This window comes from Eriocheir sinensis, chromosome 67, assembly GCF_024679095.1.
Source record: "Eriocheir sinensis breed Jianghai 21 chromosome 67, ASM2467909v1, whole genome shotgun sequence".
Taxonomy (NCBI): Eukaryota; Metazoa; Arthropoda; class Malacostraca; order Decapoda; family Varunidae; genus Eriocheir; species Eriocheir sinensis.
Genome location: NC_066575.1, coordinates 8,355,346 through 8,371,070, shown reverse-complemented (window position 1 = coordinate 8,371,070; position 15,725 = coordinate 8,355,346). Strand labels below are relative to the sequence as shown.

General features: G+C 44.3%; 1 protein-coding gene and 1 non-coding gene across 2 annotated transcripts in view; one reads left to right on the top strand and one right to left on the bottom strand.

Annotated features, from left to right (window-relative positions):
- LOC126988051 (neuropeptide Y receptor type 6-like) overlaps window positions 1-15,725 on the bottom strand; it is a 145,228-nt gene that overhangs the window by 19,385 nt on the left and 110,118 nt on the right. The window lies entirely within an intron of this gene.
- On the top strand, window positions 4,911-5,002 carry Trnai-uau (transfer RNA isoleucine (anticodon UAU)). The gene is given in 2 exon segments: window positions 4,911-4,948; window positions 4,967-5,002. It is a non-coding gene; the product is annotated as a tRNA-Ile (tRNA).

Here is a 15,725-nt window from a genome sequence, read left to right as displayed (position 1 = left end):
TATTGCGACATAACTCTTTCATCACACATTCTTTTCTGCAAATTTCTCTCTCTCTGTCTCTCTGTCTCTCCACTTTTTCCCAGTCTCTCTTTCGTATTGCGACATAACTCTCTTATCACTTATTCTTTTCTGCAAATTTCTTCCCATAATCCTTTATCACTCCTCGTCCTATCATCCGTTTTCTTTTCATCTTATATTCTATCTTTCAATCTCCCTTTCCATCTTCTCAATCTCTTTCTCTCCTTCCTATTCCTTCAGCTTTTCCATTTTGTTCGCTTCCTTCTGCTCGTCGTCCAACTTTCCAGCCTCTTTCTTTAACATATTTCTTCTTTCTTCTCCTCTGCTCCTCCTCCTCCTCCTCCTCCTCTCCTCTCCTCTCCTCTCCTCTCCTCTCCTCTCCTTTCCTCCTCTTTCCTAGTCCTCCTCTCATCTCCTTTCCTTCCTCCTCCCTTAAAGTAACCTAACCTCCTTCTCTCCTTCCTCCTCCTCCTCTCCTCTCTTCTCTCCTCTCCTCTCCTCGCTTCTCCTCTCCTCTCCTCTCCTCTCCTCTCCTCACCTCTCCTCACCCTCCTCACCCTAACCTAATCTAACCTAACCTAACCTAATCTAACCTAACTTAACCTAATCTAACCTAACTTAACCTAATTTAACCAAACCTAACCTAACCCTACCCTTCTCTCACCTAACCACTCCTCTTCCCCTTCCTCCTCACTTAACCTAAGCTTCCTCTCCTCTCTCCTATCCTCTTCATTATTCCCCCCTTCCTACCCCTCCCCTCACCCCCATTCCCGACCCTTCCACCCCACCAAGCCTCGTGCCGCCGACACCGCCGCGCTCCCCTCGGGATATATTCTAAAGCACCACTGGCTGTCCGCGAGTGAAGCCGGCGGAGCATGTGACAGGTGCGTGCAGGTAAAACTACGCGACAGGTGCGGCCAAAAATATCCAACAGGTGTGGGCGTGGCGCAAAATGCATATCAGGTGTGCTTGGATACTTTTCAGCAGGTGGAGTTTAAAATTTTGTACAGGTGAGGTTAATTATTTTTCTTTTTATTTGAAGGTCATAAGCTCTTAAATATATAATTGCTAAGGACTCTAAAATGTGTTACCTTACCGCTGTGCCATATCCTCCAGGACGTGGGCAACCATGGACTTCCATCTCCTTCTGTCCCACGTGGCACTGATGAACTGTCCAATCGTCATATTCCTCCGTGTTATCGAGTTCAATTTCGCTTTCTCGGTCGTTTTCGGTTTTAACAACAAGTATTTCCTATTCCCACAAAGGAGATTATAGTTGCGATTTCATGATGGTATTCCACATTCATGGTACTGCAACCTTGTCAGACTATCACTAGGCCCATTAAACTACCCATCATAGAAATACTAACGCAGCCTCTACAAAAGCTTTAAGAAATGTAGGTGTGTTATCCCCGAGGTACTTGGGAATATGGACCTCACTATACCCAGAAGTGACCCCAATCAGATTTTTTATGCATGCACTTAATCCACGCCCAGACTTTTCCGTGACTGCATGATCATACTATCTCCTATGGCCACAAAGGAGATTATAGTCGCTTTCTCATGAGGGTATTCCACATTCATGGTGCAGAATCCTTGTCAAACTATCACTCGGGTCACAAAACTACCCATCATGGAAATACTAACACAGCCTCTACGAAAGTTTTTTTTTTTTTTTTTTTTTACATCAAAGGACGCGGCTCAGGGCTACAAAAAGAGTACAAACAAAAAAAGCCCGCTACTCGTCGCTCTTACAAAAGCAAAAAGTAAAGAGCAGCCAAAAGAGAGGTCAACTTCGGGTGGAGAAGTGTTTTAATCAAATGTCTCTTATCAAAATATTAATGTTGGTGTGTAATCCCCGAGGTATTTGGGAATATGGACCTTAGTTTATCCAGAAGAAATGACCCCAATCAGATATTTTATGTATACACTTCATCCATGCCCAGCCTCTTTAGTGCCTAGATAGATAGATAGATAGATATTTATTGACCACAACTTACAATAAAACGTATCAATCTCTATTTTACAAAATGGTCCAAAAACTAGTATTTCTTTAAAACTCAGAATGAAAATATACTCAAAACAAAAGCGCAGAATACGTACAAGGTTCATGACTATATTGGTTTATTATAACTGAGCCAATCCTTTCTCTTAGTCAGGAAACGTCATGCATAGTAGATTGTTCTTGGTTGACTTCTCTCGGCAAGTTGGTTCATGGCGTGGATGTGGGGTGTGATTCTAGAGCCAATTAAAATACGATGGAAGAAGAATTAGATCTCAATTAATTCCGTTTTGGGCTCTTATCAACCACTTCATCCCCATCAGTCACGTTGGTCACTTTCCTCAATCACAACCTTACGTCACCCAGGCACCTCCCCTCCTCTGTCACCTCCTCCCTCTCCCTCTCCCTTCCTCCCTCTCCCTCCCAATCACGCACATGGCAGTGGCGTCAACCAGGCAATTATTGGGGCAGGAAAAAATATGGGGCCGATTTTTGTTATTGCGTGTCACGTGTTGAGGTCCGCTGAGGAGGGGAAAAGGGGCGACGCCATTACCAGCAGCCTGTGTGGGGGGGGAGAGGGGGGGGTTGTGTGTGTGTGTGTGTGTGTGTGTGTGTGTGTGTGTGTGTGTGTGTGTGTGTGTGTGTGTGTGTGTGAGGGTTGCGTGTGTGTGTGTGTGTGTGTGTGTGTGTGTGTGTGTGTGTGTGTGTGTGTGTGTGTGTGCAGGGGCTTAAGTTAAATTACCTGAGATAACACACACACACACACACACACACACACACACACACACACAGCGGCTGAAGTCAAATTACCAGCGATAACACACACAATCCAAACACACACACACACACACACACACACACACACACACACACACACACACACACACACACACACACAGCGGCTGAAGTCAAATTACCTGAGATAACACACACATTCCAAACACACACACACACACACACACACACACACACACACACACACACACACACACACACACACAGACACAGACACACAGCGGCTTAAGTCAAATTACCTGAGATAACACACACAATCCAAACACACACACACACACACACACACACTCACAGACACACAGCGGCTTAAGTCAAATTGCCTGAGATAACACACACAATCCAAACACACACACACACACACACACACACACACACACACACACACACACACACACACACACCCCACCGCCATTTCCTCCTCTCTCACGATCCCCGGAATTGCAATAAGAAAGTGGAATAAACACAAAATTGCCCCATAAGCGCTACAAGAAAATGCGAAAACGAGCGCTGTTATAACGAGCAAATTACGCTGAAGCCCAACATCGTTCTCGGAAATCGCGCTAACCTAAATTACGTTCGCTCTGCTTGAAATTTACTACCGTGTGAATAAACAAGACTTAAAACGGACGAGGCAGCAAATAAAATCGAGAATAATGAAGGTGAATTTGCGTGTTGTTGACTTGAGAATGTTACGAATTAGGACGTGTTGTGGTTAGTTTTAAGAGAGAAAAACATGAGAAAAAACGAGAGATGGAGAGATAGAGATGTAGACATAGAGATAGACAGACAGACAGTCAAAAAAACAGACTGGCAAAGAAAAAAAAAGAATAAATGTAAAAGAGAGGTAGAGAGAAAGGCAGACAGATAGAAGTATAGACAGACACAAAGAGGAAGGCAAACAAAAAGACAGACAGAAAGAAAAACTATAGAAACCAAGAAATAAATAAAACTTCGGAGAGTGAATCGTGGTGGTTTGAGGAGGAGAAAGGAAACAAAAAATAAATAAATCCAGGTGGAAAGATGTAGTGAAAAAGATTGAGAAAGGAAATGGATAAAAGAAACTTAGAAAAGGAGGGAATACAGAATGAGAAGGGAGAGAGAGAGAGAGAGAGAGAGAGAGAGAGAGAGAGAGAGAGAGAGAGAGAGAGAGAGAGAGAGAGAGAGAGAGAGAGAGAGAGAGAGAGAGAGAGAGAGAGAGAGAGAGAGAGAGAGAGAGAGAGAGAGAGAGAGAGAGAGAGAGAGAGAGAGAGAGAGAGAGAGGCGTGGAGGTATTAGGGATAAAAGAATGGAGGAATTTGAGCAAGAAAGAGGGGAGGAATGGGGGCAGGAATAGCGAAGGGGAGAAAAAAAAAAGGAAGGAAGGACTGAATGTAGTGAGAGTGGAGAGAAGGAGAGGGAAATGGAAATCTGGCAATGGGTGGAAAGGGAGAAGAGAAGAAATGGTGATAATGAGTTAAGGAGTTAGAGAGGAAAATAGGAGCTGTAGAGAGAGACTGAGAGTGCTACCGAAGGAAAATTGATGTATGGAATGGAAGAACAGGATGGAGGAGGATTATGGAAATGAAGGAAGGGAGACAGGGTGAAAAATATGGAGTGAACGAAGAAGAGAGGAAGATGGAAAAGGGTACAGGAAGAAAGGGAGAAAAAGGGGAATTTAGGGAGAGAGAGAAAGGTGGGAATGGAGAGGAAGGAGGAGGGAGAAAAAATAAAGTGGAGAGAAGGAGGAAGAAGTGAAGAAGGAGTGAGGGAGAGAGGAAAGTAGGAATGGGAAGGAGGGAGGAGGGAGAGAGGAAGGAAGGAATGACAGGGAGGGAGGGAGATAGAAATAACAGGGAGATAGGAAGAGAAAGTGGAAGTGAGGAAGAGAGGAAGATGGGGAATAGGAAAAAGGGAGGAGAAAGAAAAAAAGGAATGAGGGGAGTGAGAGAGGAAGGTAGGGATATCAGAGAGGGAGGGAGGGAGGGAGAGGAAGGGAGGGAGGGAGGGAAGGAAGGTAGGAATAGTAGAGAGGGAGGGAGGGAGAGAGGAAGGTAGGGAGGGAGGGAAGGAAGGTAGGAATAGTAGAGAGGGAGGGAGGGAGAGAGGAAGATTACAGGCCCCTGTGGCGCAATCGGTTAGCGCACGGTACTTATAAGACAGTCCAGCTGAGCCATGCCGGGGTTGTGAGTTCGAACCTCACCAGGGGCAGTGGAATTTTGGGAGCATTTAGAGAAACATAGCTTAATTCACGACTCGCAGCATGGGTTCACAAAAGGTAGGTCATGCCTCACCAATCTCTTGTCCTTCTACAATAAAGTATTTGAGGCGGTTGACAGAGATGAAAATTATGATGTAATCTATCTTGATTTTAGTAAAGCGTTTGACAAAGTTCCTCACCAACGACTGTTGTTTAAATTACAGGCTCACGGAGTAGAGGGTAAAGTTTTGAACTGGGTCAAGGCGTGGCTTAGCAATAGGAAGCAAAGAGTGCAAATCAATGGTAAAAGATCTGACTGGGGATGTGTTACGAGTGGGGTCCCACAGGGTTCGGTATTAGGTCCACTTTTGTTTATTATTTATATCAATGACTTAGATACAGGAATTAGTAGTGATGTTAGTAAATTTGCAGATGATACCAAGATTGGTTGAGTAATTGAGTCGGATCAGGACGCTAGTATTCTCCAGGGTGAACTAAACAGATTGTATGAGTGGGCGGATAAATGGCAGATGAAGTTCAATGTAGGGAAGTGCAGTATTCTGAGTGTAGGTAGGAACAACCCCTCACATAACTATTGCTTAAATGACACTCTCATAAGCAGGTCTGGGTGCGAGAGGGATTTAGGGGTCTTAGTGAGCTCTGATCTCCGTCCAAGGGCACAATGCATTCAAGCTAGAAATCGAGCAAATAGGGTACTGGGATTTATTTCAAGGAGCGTAAGCAACAGAAGCGCCGAAGTCTTCCTCAAACTATATTTAGCATTAGTTAGACCTCATCTTGACTATGCGGTTCAGTTCTGGTCACCTTACTATAGAATGGATATCAAAATGTTAGAATCAGTGCAGAGGAGGATGACTAAGATGATTCAGGGGTTGAGAAACTTGCCATACGAGGAAAGACTCAAGCAGTTAAACTTGCATTCTCTAGAAAAGCGAAGGGTGCGTGGAGACATGATCGAGGTTTATAAATGGATGAAGGGCTTTAATAAGGGAGACATTCATAAGGTTTTATTGGTAAAAGAACCGGGTAGGACACGAAGTAACGGGTTTAAACTGGATAAATTCACATTCAACAGGGACATAGGCAAAAATTGGTTTACAAACAGGGTGGTGGATGAGTGGAATAGGCTTAGTAGTCATGTGGGGAGTGCCAATACAATTGCCACATTCAAAAATAGATTAGATAAGTTCATGGACAGCGATATTAGGTGGGATTAGATACACGGAAGCTACACGGGAGCTTAGGTTCAGAGGAGCTGCCTCGTACAGGCCTACCGACCTCTTGCAGACTCCTATGTTCTTATATTCTTATGTTCTTATGAGGGAGGGAAGGAAGGTAGGCATAGGAGGGAGGAAGGGAGAGAGGAAGGTAGGGAGGGAGGGAAGGAAGGTAGGGATAGCAGAGAGGGAGGGAGGGAGAGAGGAAGGTAGGGAGGGAGGGAAGGAAGGTAGGAATAGCAGAGAGGGAGTGAGGGAGAGAGGAAGGTAGGGAGGGAGGGAAGGAAGGTAGGAATAGCAGAGAGGGAGGGAGGGAGAGAGGAAGGTAGGGAGGGAGGGAAGGAAGGTAGGGATAACAGAGAGGGAGGGAGGGAGAGAGGAAGCTAGGGAGGGAGGGAAGGAAGGTAGGGATAACAGAGAGGGAGGGAGGGAGAGAGGAAGGTAGGGAGGGAGGGAAGGAAGGTAGGAATAGCAGAGAGGGAGGGAGGGAGAGAGGAAGGTAGGGAGGGAGGTAAGAAGGGTAGCTGTTGCTTTTGCCTGCAGGGCCGTGAGAATGGCCACGACGCCCCTCAATATGGTGGCAAATTGTGACACGGGGCACCACCACCACCACCACCAACAACAACAACAACAATAACAACTCCATTCCCACAACCACCACCACCAACACCAACAACAACAATAACAACTCCATTCCCACAACCACCATCACCACTACCACCACCACCATCACCATCACCACTACCTCCATCACCACCACCACCTCTAACAAGAACAACAACTCCATTCCCACAACCACCATCACCACTACCACCACCATCACCACTGCCACCACCACCACCCTTACCACCACTGCCACCAACAACAACAACAGCTCCATCCCCTGAAACCCATTAACAGTAATACACACGAATAGACAGTAACAGCGTAGCACATGTTTTAACTTCTGGTAACGAGGAATACATAATGGCAACGCAAATTAAAGCCTCAAACCGCAGGAGCTAATTGGTGGCTTAAGTCCATGAATGTCTCGTCAAATTATAACAATTATCAGACGTGACAAAGAGCGGATCGTTAGTGATCAGTATCAACCATTAATACGAATTTTGCTCAGCTAACTCAAGTGGCAGAACACACATATGAAATACAGGTTACGGTTAAGTGTGTGGTTTCAGAGTTAACAATGTGTGTGTGTGTGTGTGTGTGTGTGTGTGTGTGTGTGTGTGTGTGTGTGTCTATTTTGTCTTTTACAGTAAAGCAAGTAGCTCAAAGGCGAAAAACAACAACATAAAAAAAGCCCGCTAATCACTGTTCCTATAAAAGAGAATAGAGAAGAGTGACCAAGAGAGAGGTCATGTATGTGTGTGTAATATATATCAACTTAAAAATAAAAATAATATATTGAGTAAATTTGTTAGTGTCCAAAGAGTGCTCATATATGTGTGTAAAATGTATATGAACCTAAAAATTCAAATCGGGAAAAAGTGTTATGTAAATTTATCATCAGCTCGGTGGTGGGTGACAACAGTTTCAATCCGTGGTGTGGGTAAGACCGAAGCTTCAGAACTATACTCAACACTTAAAACTCGTAATTATAACCATCCACAAAACACCCGTCCAGGAAAAAGATCTCCAAACCTTTTCATTCCCTTCCCTTGATATCAGATGAAAAAGAGGAGGAAGAGAAAGAGGAGAAGTAAGAGTGGGGGCTCGAGGAACCGCTGGTAGTTGTTCTCTTCGTGGAAAGGAAAAAAAATAGACGAGGTAGTAGGAGTGGGCAGGTGGCAAGATGTGGAGGGAGGAAAGGAGGAAGGTGGAGGGAGAAATGAGCAGTGGAAGAAATATGAATAAAGAGGAAGAGGAAGCAAAGAGAAGGACAGAGATATTGGAAGAAAGGAAGATGTGGAGGGAGGAAAGAGAGAGGAAAGGAGGAAAGTGGAGGGAGAAATGAGCAGTGAAAGAAATATGAATAAAGAGGAAGAGTATGCAAGGAAAGAGAGAGAGAGGGGAAGAAAGGAAGATGTGTAGTAAAGGGATAGCAAGATGTGGAGGGCGAAAAGATAGAGGAAAGGAGGAAGGTGGAGGGAAAAATGAACAGTGGAAGAAATATGAGAAAAGAAAAGGAGGAAGCAGAGAGAAATAAAGCGAGAGATTGGAAGAGGAAGAGAAGGAAAACGTAATAATTTTTGTTAAGTATCACTCATGGAGGAAGGAAGGAGAGGAAAGGAGGGAGAAAAGAGAAAGGAAAGAAGGTGAAGGGAGAAATGAGCACTGGAAGAAATATGGATAAAAAGGAAGAGAAAGCAAGGAGATAGAGAGCGAGAAATTGGAGGAGAGGAAGAGAAGGGAAAAAGTGTAAAATTTCGAAAAATATCACTATAATTTCTCGGATGAAACATTTTTTGTCATATTTTTATTAATTTTTTCAGTTATTTTTTTCAACCATTTCCGTCGCAAACATTGATTATTCTACCCCTTCCTTTCCTACTTAACCCGTACGGAAATCATTAGTTTACGGGAGACGCTGTAAACAGACTAAATGGAACATCTCAAAATATATATAAGAAAAAAATACATCTCTCTTGGAAATGTTGAAAGGAATGGACGGAGGGTAGGGGGGAAGAGGCAAAGGGGAGGAGGATTAGATGGCGAGTAACTGCCCTGACAACCTAATCTGACGACCTACCCAAACTTAGTCACCTGACATAACATAACATGACAGCCTATCCTGACTTAACCTAACCTGACAACCTGACCCTACTTAACCTAACTTGACTTAACCTGACCCTATTTAACCTAACCTGACTTAACCTGACCCTGCTTAACCTGACTTAACCTGACCCTACTTAACCTAACCTGTCTTAACCTGACCATACTTAACCTAACCTGACTTAACGTAACCCTACTTAACATAACCTGACTTAACCTGACCCTACTTAACCTAACCTGACTTAATTAACCTAACTTGACCAAACCTAACCTGACAATCTACCCTAACTTAACCGGACCTATACTAACCGGACCTAATCTTACCGGACTTAATCTAACCTTACAACCTAACATCACCTAACCTGACTTAAACATCTGACCCTATCCTAACCTGACCTGACCTGACTTAACCTAACTTGACCAAACCTAATCTGACTCAGTCTAACCTAACAATCTACCCTAACTTAACCGGACCTACCCTAACCGGACTTAACCTAACCTTACAACCTAACTTAACCTGACTTAAACTGATCTGACTCCTGACCTGACCTGACCCGACTTAACCTAACCTGACCACTTAAACTAGCTTCACCTAACCCAACCTAATAACCTATCCCTACTTAACCTAACCTGACAACCTAATCTGACTCCATCCAAAGTACCCTCATCTCGCTTCGTTAATTTGAATACGCAATGGTTATACTTCAGACGCCGCAGAACACTAGCAAGTAAACGTGATAAAGGCTAGAATATTCCAACTGTGTGAGCGACTTAAACGAAATCATGCTGGTGGAAACGAGAAAAATGGATATGATGAAGAGAGAGAAATAAATGATGGAAACTGGGAATAGAAGTGAAATAGTAATAAATGAGGAGAGAGAGCGAGATATATGAATAAAAGAGAATTAAATGATGTGAAAAGAGAAAAAGGATGTGATCAGAAAAGAAAAGAGAAACAGAAAGAAAAAAACGAGATACAAAGAGAAAATAAAGTTGGGAAAAGAGAATCAGTAGACATGAGGAAAGAACAAGGAAAGAAACAATAAAAGAAACAGGAACAAAAAACATAAGGAAAGACATGAAAAAAGAAAGATGGATAGGAAGAGAGGAAAAGTTATTGATATAAGAAAAAAGACGAAGGAAAGTAAACAGTTAATAGAAGAAGAAAAGGAAAAGGCAAAATGTAAGAGGAAAAGAGAGCGAAGAGAAGGGAAAATTTATTGATATGAAGAAAAAAGAAGAAGGAAAAGAAACAGATAATAGAAGAATAAAAGAAAAAAAAGAAAAATGTGAGAGGGAAAGAGGGCGAAGGAAGGAGACAGGGGTTGAGGCGGGCTGTCAGGTCCATCACGACAGCCAGGCACTGAGAAGCCGCTCGGGAAAAGACAGGAGCTCGCGGTGACTGGAGGGGGCGGCTCCGAGGTGAGGGACAGCGACAAACAACCTCAGTGTGTGTGTGTGTGTGTGTGTGTGTGTGTGTGTGTGTGTGTGTGTGTGTGTGTGTGTGTGATTCTCGTGCCTTTTCCTTCCTCTTACCCTCCCTTCCTCTTACCCTCCCTTCCTCTTGCGCTCCCTTGCTCTTCCTTTCCCTTCCTCTTGTTTGCCCTTCATCTGGTCTTCTATCCCTTCGTTTTCCCTTCCCATTCCCTTCCTCTTACCCTCCCTTCCTCTTGCGCTCCCTTGCTCTTCCTTTCCCTTCCTCTTGTTTGCCCTTCATCTGGTCTTCTCTCCCTTCGTTCTCCCTTCCTTCCCATTCCCTTCCTCTTACCCTCCCTTCCTCTTGCGCTCCCTTGCTCTCCCTTTCCCTTCCTCTTGTTTGTCTTTCCTCTCGTTTGTCTTCCCTTGGTCTTCTCTCCCTTCGTTTTGCCTTCCTTCCCATTCCCTTTCTCTTACCCTCCCTTCCTCTTGCCCTTCCTTCCTCTCTTTCTTCCCTTTCTTCCTCTTTTGCCTTACCTCCCGTTCTTCATGTCTCTCCCTCTCACCTTTCCTTCCTCTTGAACTCGCTTTCTCTTGCTTCCCTTCTATTCCTCTTGCCTTCCATTCCTCCATCTAGTCTACGTGTTCCTCCATTAATCCCTCTGTCTCTCTTGCCTTCCCTACCCATCGTCTTCCCTTGCCATTATTACCTCTCCCTACCCACCTTCCTTCCCCTCTGTGTGTCTCTTCCTTCCCTCACTTCTATATCCTCTTCCCTTCCCTCAATCGTCGTCTTTCCCTCTTGCCATTCACTTTTTACCCTCCCGTCCCCCTCCCTCCCTTTTCTCGCTCTTTCTATGTCCTTTCAGAGCATTGGGCTTTGTTGGAGGCGCAGGACGTCTTGAAGGTGTTGGTTAGGGTGGTGGTGGTGTTGGTAATGATGTTTTTCAGTGTTGAGGAAAAAAAAATTGGTGTGTGTGTGGTGGGGAGGGAGGTGTGTGTGTGTGTGTATGTGTGTGTGTGTGTGTGTGTGTGTGTGTGTGTCCTCTTACGACATCCCCACCACCACCACCACCACCATAATCACGTCCTACTTAATCGACATAAAACACCACGTCTCCACCTTATTAATTAGCTCCTACACCTTCCCAATTTAGGCCCACCATAACCCCCCCCACCCCCCTCTCTCCACCTCCTTCACCCCTTAACCTCCCCTTACCTAACCTCCTCCCCAATCAAATTTTTCACACCTCCATTTTCACCTCGTCACCTTCCCCTCTACGCCCTCCTCCACCCCTCACATCACCCCTTTAAAACCCCCCTTCCCTATCACCCCCTCCGCCTTCAATCTCTCTATCCTTCCCTTCCCCTCCCCCTCCCTATCACTCCCTTCCCGTCCCCCTTCCTGCCATTCCCTTCCCCCACGCCCTCTTCACCCTCCCATATAATTGTCTCCCCTCTAACAACCTTTTCATAATTGGTTCGTTAGTGGAATACTTGAGGGGAATAGTTGACGAAGGTGTGTGTGTGTGTGTGTGTGTGTGTGTGTGTGTGTGTGTGTGTGTGTGTGTGTAGCTGTGCGTTTTTACCTATTGGAAAAGTGAAAGAGGGACAGAAAAGAGATAGAAAGAGGAAAGTTGAGTGGTAGGGGAGAGAGAGAGAGAGAGAGAGAGAGAGAGAGAGAGAGAGAGAGAGAGAGAGAGAGAGAGAGAGAGAGAGAGAGAGAGAGAGAGAGAGAGAGAGAGAGAGAGAGAGAGAGAGAGAGAGAGAGGGAAAAATAAATTGAAAAAGGAGTTGGGACTGAAGGTATATAAGAAAGGGGAGAAAAGAAAGAGAAAGAGAGAGAAGATGAGACCAGGCAGTAAGGGAGAAGGGGAATGGACAGAGTGAGGGAAGGAATGAAGGTTGATAACAGAGACAAACCCGTAATGTCCCGTACCACACTCTGTTCTACTAATACAGCAAACTATAGAAAAATGTCAAGTAAAAGTCACTTAGTGCGAATAGCATCTGACAAACCCATACCTAATCCAATCAACGTTTTATTTTTGGTCGAATACTCCGTGAACGGGTACATAACGGACGGGGTATTAACGAATCGTAATTAAGAATATAGCAATTTTGGGAACCGGTGGAAATCGAGTTACCTGCCTCAAAATCTATATATACTTTTTTTTCACACGCACGATTTCATTTGGTAAAGTATTCTATTCATAAGCCTCTGTGTGTATGTGTGTGTGTGTGTGTGTGTGTGTGTGTGTGTGTGTGTGTGTGTGTGTGTGTGTGTGTGTGTGTGTGTGTGTGTGTGTGTGTGTGTGTGTGTGTGTGTGTGTGTGTGTGTGTGTTGAGGGAAAGGTAGGCCGGTATTTATAATTTTTTCCATTTTCTCTCCATTTTCGCTTCATCGGGGCAGAACACGTAAGGGGCAGAGGAGCGAGTCACGGCTTTTTAGGTGCCTAGGTTAATGGCAATAGCTCCTGAGGCTTAATGGTGTGTGGCGGAGGTGAGTGGCGTGATGCATTGGGGTCAGGCGTTGTAGGGGAAGGTGGTAATTGTTTTCCCCTCAGTCAAATAACAAGGTACTTCTTTCCAGGTCCTCCCTTACTGAGAAACTTATTACTCACTCTGAATTCATGTTTTTTTATTTTATATGTGTGTGTATGAATGTAATTTGAAAGAGAGAAAAGAATCAGAAGGGAGGTTAATCCGCGAGGTGTGTTATGTTGGCTGCTAGTCATGTACCTATTTTCCATAAGTAGGTTTTGGTTGGGTGTCCGCGGCGTGAGGGAGTTGCCTAAAAATACTGATCCCTGGCTGGCTCTGTGATGAGTGTGCGGAGGCAGCGAGCGGGCGAGGTGAGGTGGGGCTGCGGGGTGTGTCGTGTTCAGGCTTATTCTTTAGGCTGAAGGGATTATGTTGGCCTCTCTTTGCTGGATGGGCGCTGCTGCCAATGAGATAAGAAACGTTGTCTTTCGTTACGCTATAGTTAAAGTTACTCTGCTCTTAGTCTTTTAATTGAAGAGACTGACTGTACTGAACTTAAGCCTTTGTTGAATCATCGCTGTGGCCGCTCGGATAACAATCGTAGGACTCTTAGTACGTTGAGAAAGAGCTGACGCCTTTGCTGTTCTTTTGACTGAAGCGACGTTGTTGATGTTTATTCGAAGTGGCCATGTGAACTTTTAAACAACAAGGTATGGTCTGTTTTTTTTTCTTCTTTTGGCAAAGGAAACATACCGGGTACATAACAGAAACAAAGAAAGAATGTAAACGGTAAAGATGGGGACCCAGTAGGAACGATAAAAGGATGCAAAAGAAACAAAGGATTGGTCGAACTCATTTATGGAATCGAAGCTCCTCCTCCGTCGTTTAATTATTTAAGTCCAGCCGCGTCAGGTACTTTTAATTGAATAGTTAATCGTGTTTGTTACCCAGCAAAGTTTCCCTGTTGTGATTTAGTCAAAGTTGCTGATACATTTTACCCAAAGTTGAAACCCCACTTATTAAAATCTACACTTCACGGCTGTAATTATTTTTTTGTGAAGTGAATCCATGAGTTAAAACTTCTGCCCTTCCCTTCCGCTAACTGACTGGCACGCAATAACTGATGAGGCTCACGAGGACGCGGTAAGGGAGAGAAAGGGACGTTAAGGGAGGGATAGTGTACAAATAGACGGTTTAGGGAGTGACAGACAGAGGTAAAGGAAGATAAAGAGGCAGGCGATAAAGGTAAGATAATGAGCTGCAAGTTTCTGAACCGTGCATTAAGACTGAGAGAATATAGACTACGCTTTTATTAAGGAGACTGACAGGTTGCTACTTCTCATGTTAATATATGCACCAAAATCGCTCCCTCCCAAAACGCATCTAAATTTTGTGCAGTGATATGACGCGTAATACAATTATGATACATTCCTAACAGTATTTAGCGAGTCCAACAGAACATCTGCCACGTAATAATGCTAGTGATTGATGTATGTATATTAGCGCGCGCACACACACACGCACACACACAGTTGGGCGCTGATGACCCTGTCACCGGCGGTCCTTTAGAGCACATCAATCATGAAACCTCCTCCTCCTCCTCCTCCTCTTCCTCCTCCTCCTCCTCCTCCTCCTCTCTCTCTCGTCTGTTTGTTTTGCGGCTTTTTTTTTTTTTTTTGTCTATTCTTGGAATTTATTTATTCATTTCTGCTTCTATTTTTCATTCTTCCTTTGTGACAGTTTTATTTTATTTCACTTTTTTCCCTTTTGTGTCATGAGTCTCGTAAGTCTTTTCCTGTTATTGCCTCATGTGTCCTTGTCTGTGTGTGTGTGTGTGTGTGTGTGTGTGTGTGTGTGTGTGTGTGTGTGTTTCTCTCTCTCTCTCTCTCTCTCTCTCTCTCTCTCTCTCTCTCTCTCTCTCTCTCTCTCTCTCTCTCTCTCTCTCTCTCTCTCTCTCTCTCTCTCTCTCTCTCTCTCTCTCTCTCTCTCTCCCGAGAGAGAGAGAGAGAGAGAGAGAGAGAGAGAGAGAGAGAGAGAGAGAAAGGTTAATGGTGTTGTTTTTATCACGTTACCCTACTTTATTTGTCCCTAAACTTACTTAACTTAGTCCTCCTCCTCCTCTTCCTCCTCCTCCTCCTCCTCCTCCTCCTCCTCCTCCTCCTCCTCCTTCCTGATAGTTTTTAGCCACCGCTCCACTTTCCTTTTTCCGGCGACACAAACTTAATCAAACATTTTACACTAACTAGACACAGCGGCCCAAAACTCCCTCTTACTTACCGCTCCTTCCCTTTCCTGCCTTATTAACTCAACCTCCCTCCCTTCCTCTCTCGCTCCCTCCCTCACTAACCTCCTTGGACCTCCCTTCCGCCGTACCTCCTCTTATGTCACTCTCTCCTTCTCTAATTGTCTCTTTTTGTATTTACCTCTTTGCCTCCCTCTCTCTTTTTCTATGTTCATCATCATCATCATCATCATCATTGTTTTTAGCCATTACCAGGTCACTCTCTTTCCCAACGGTCACCAATTGTCCTTATGATGTCAGAGCACTCTATCCTGCTTTAGCAAATCCTCTGTTTCTATCTTGCCAACTAGTTCTCTGTTTGCCCTGACTTCTTCAATCTCTCTGTAACTTTTATGTGCTATCTCTTGCCAGTTTTGCGCAGAATATGACCAAGTATTTTTCTTTTATTCGTAATAGTAGTTAGAATATTTTCACCCTTTTTTCTGTTCGCTAAACCATGATCCTCGCTTCCTGTATCTCTATGTTATACTCAGCATCTTTTTTTCTCTCCATTTCTCTTTTTTCCATTTCTTAGGTTTGTCTCATCTCCGTTTCTCTTTTTTTCCCTTGTTTGCTTCCTCCCTCCGTTTTTTATTCTCATCTCTA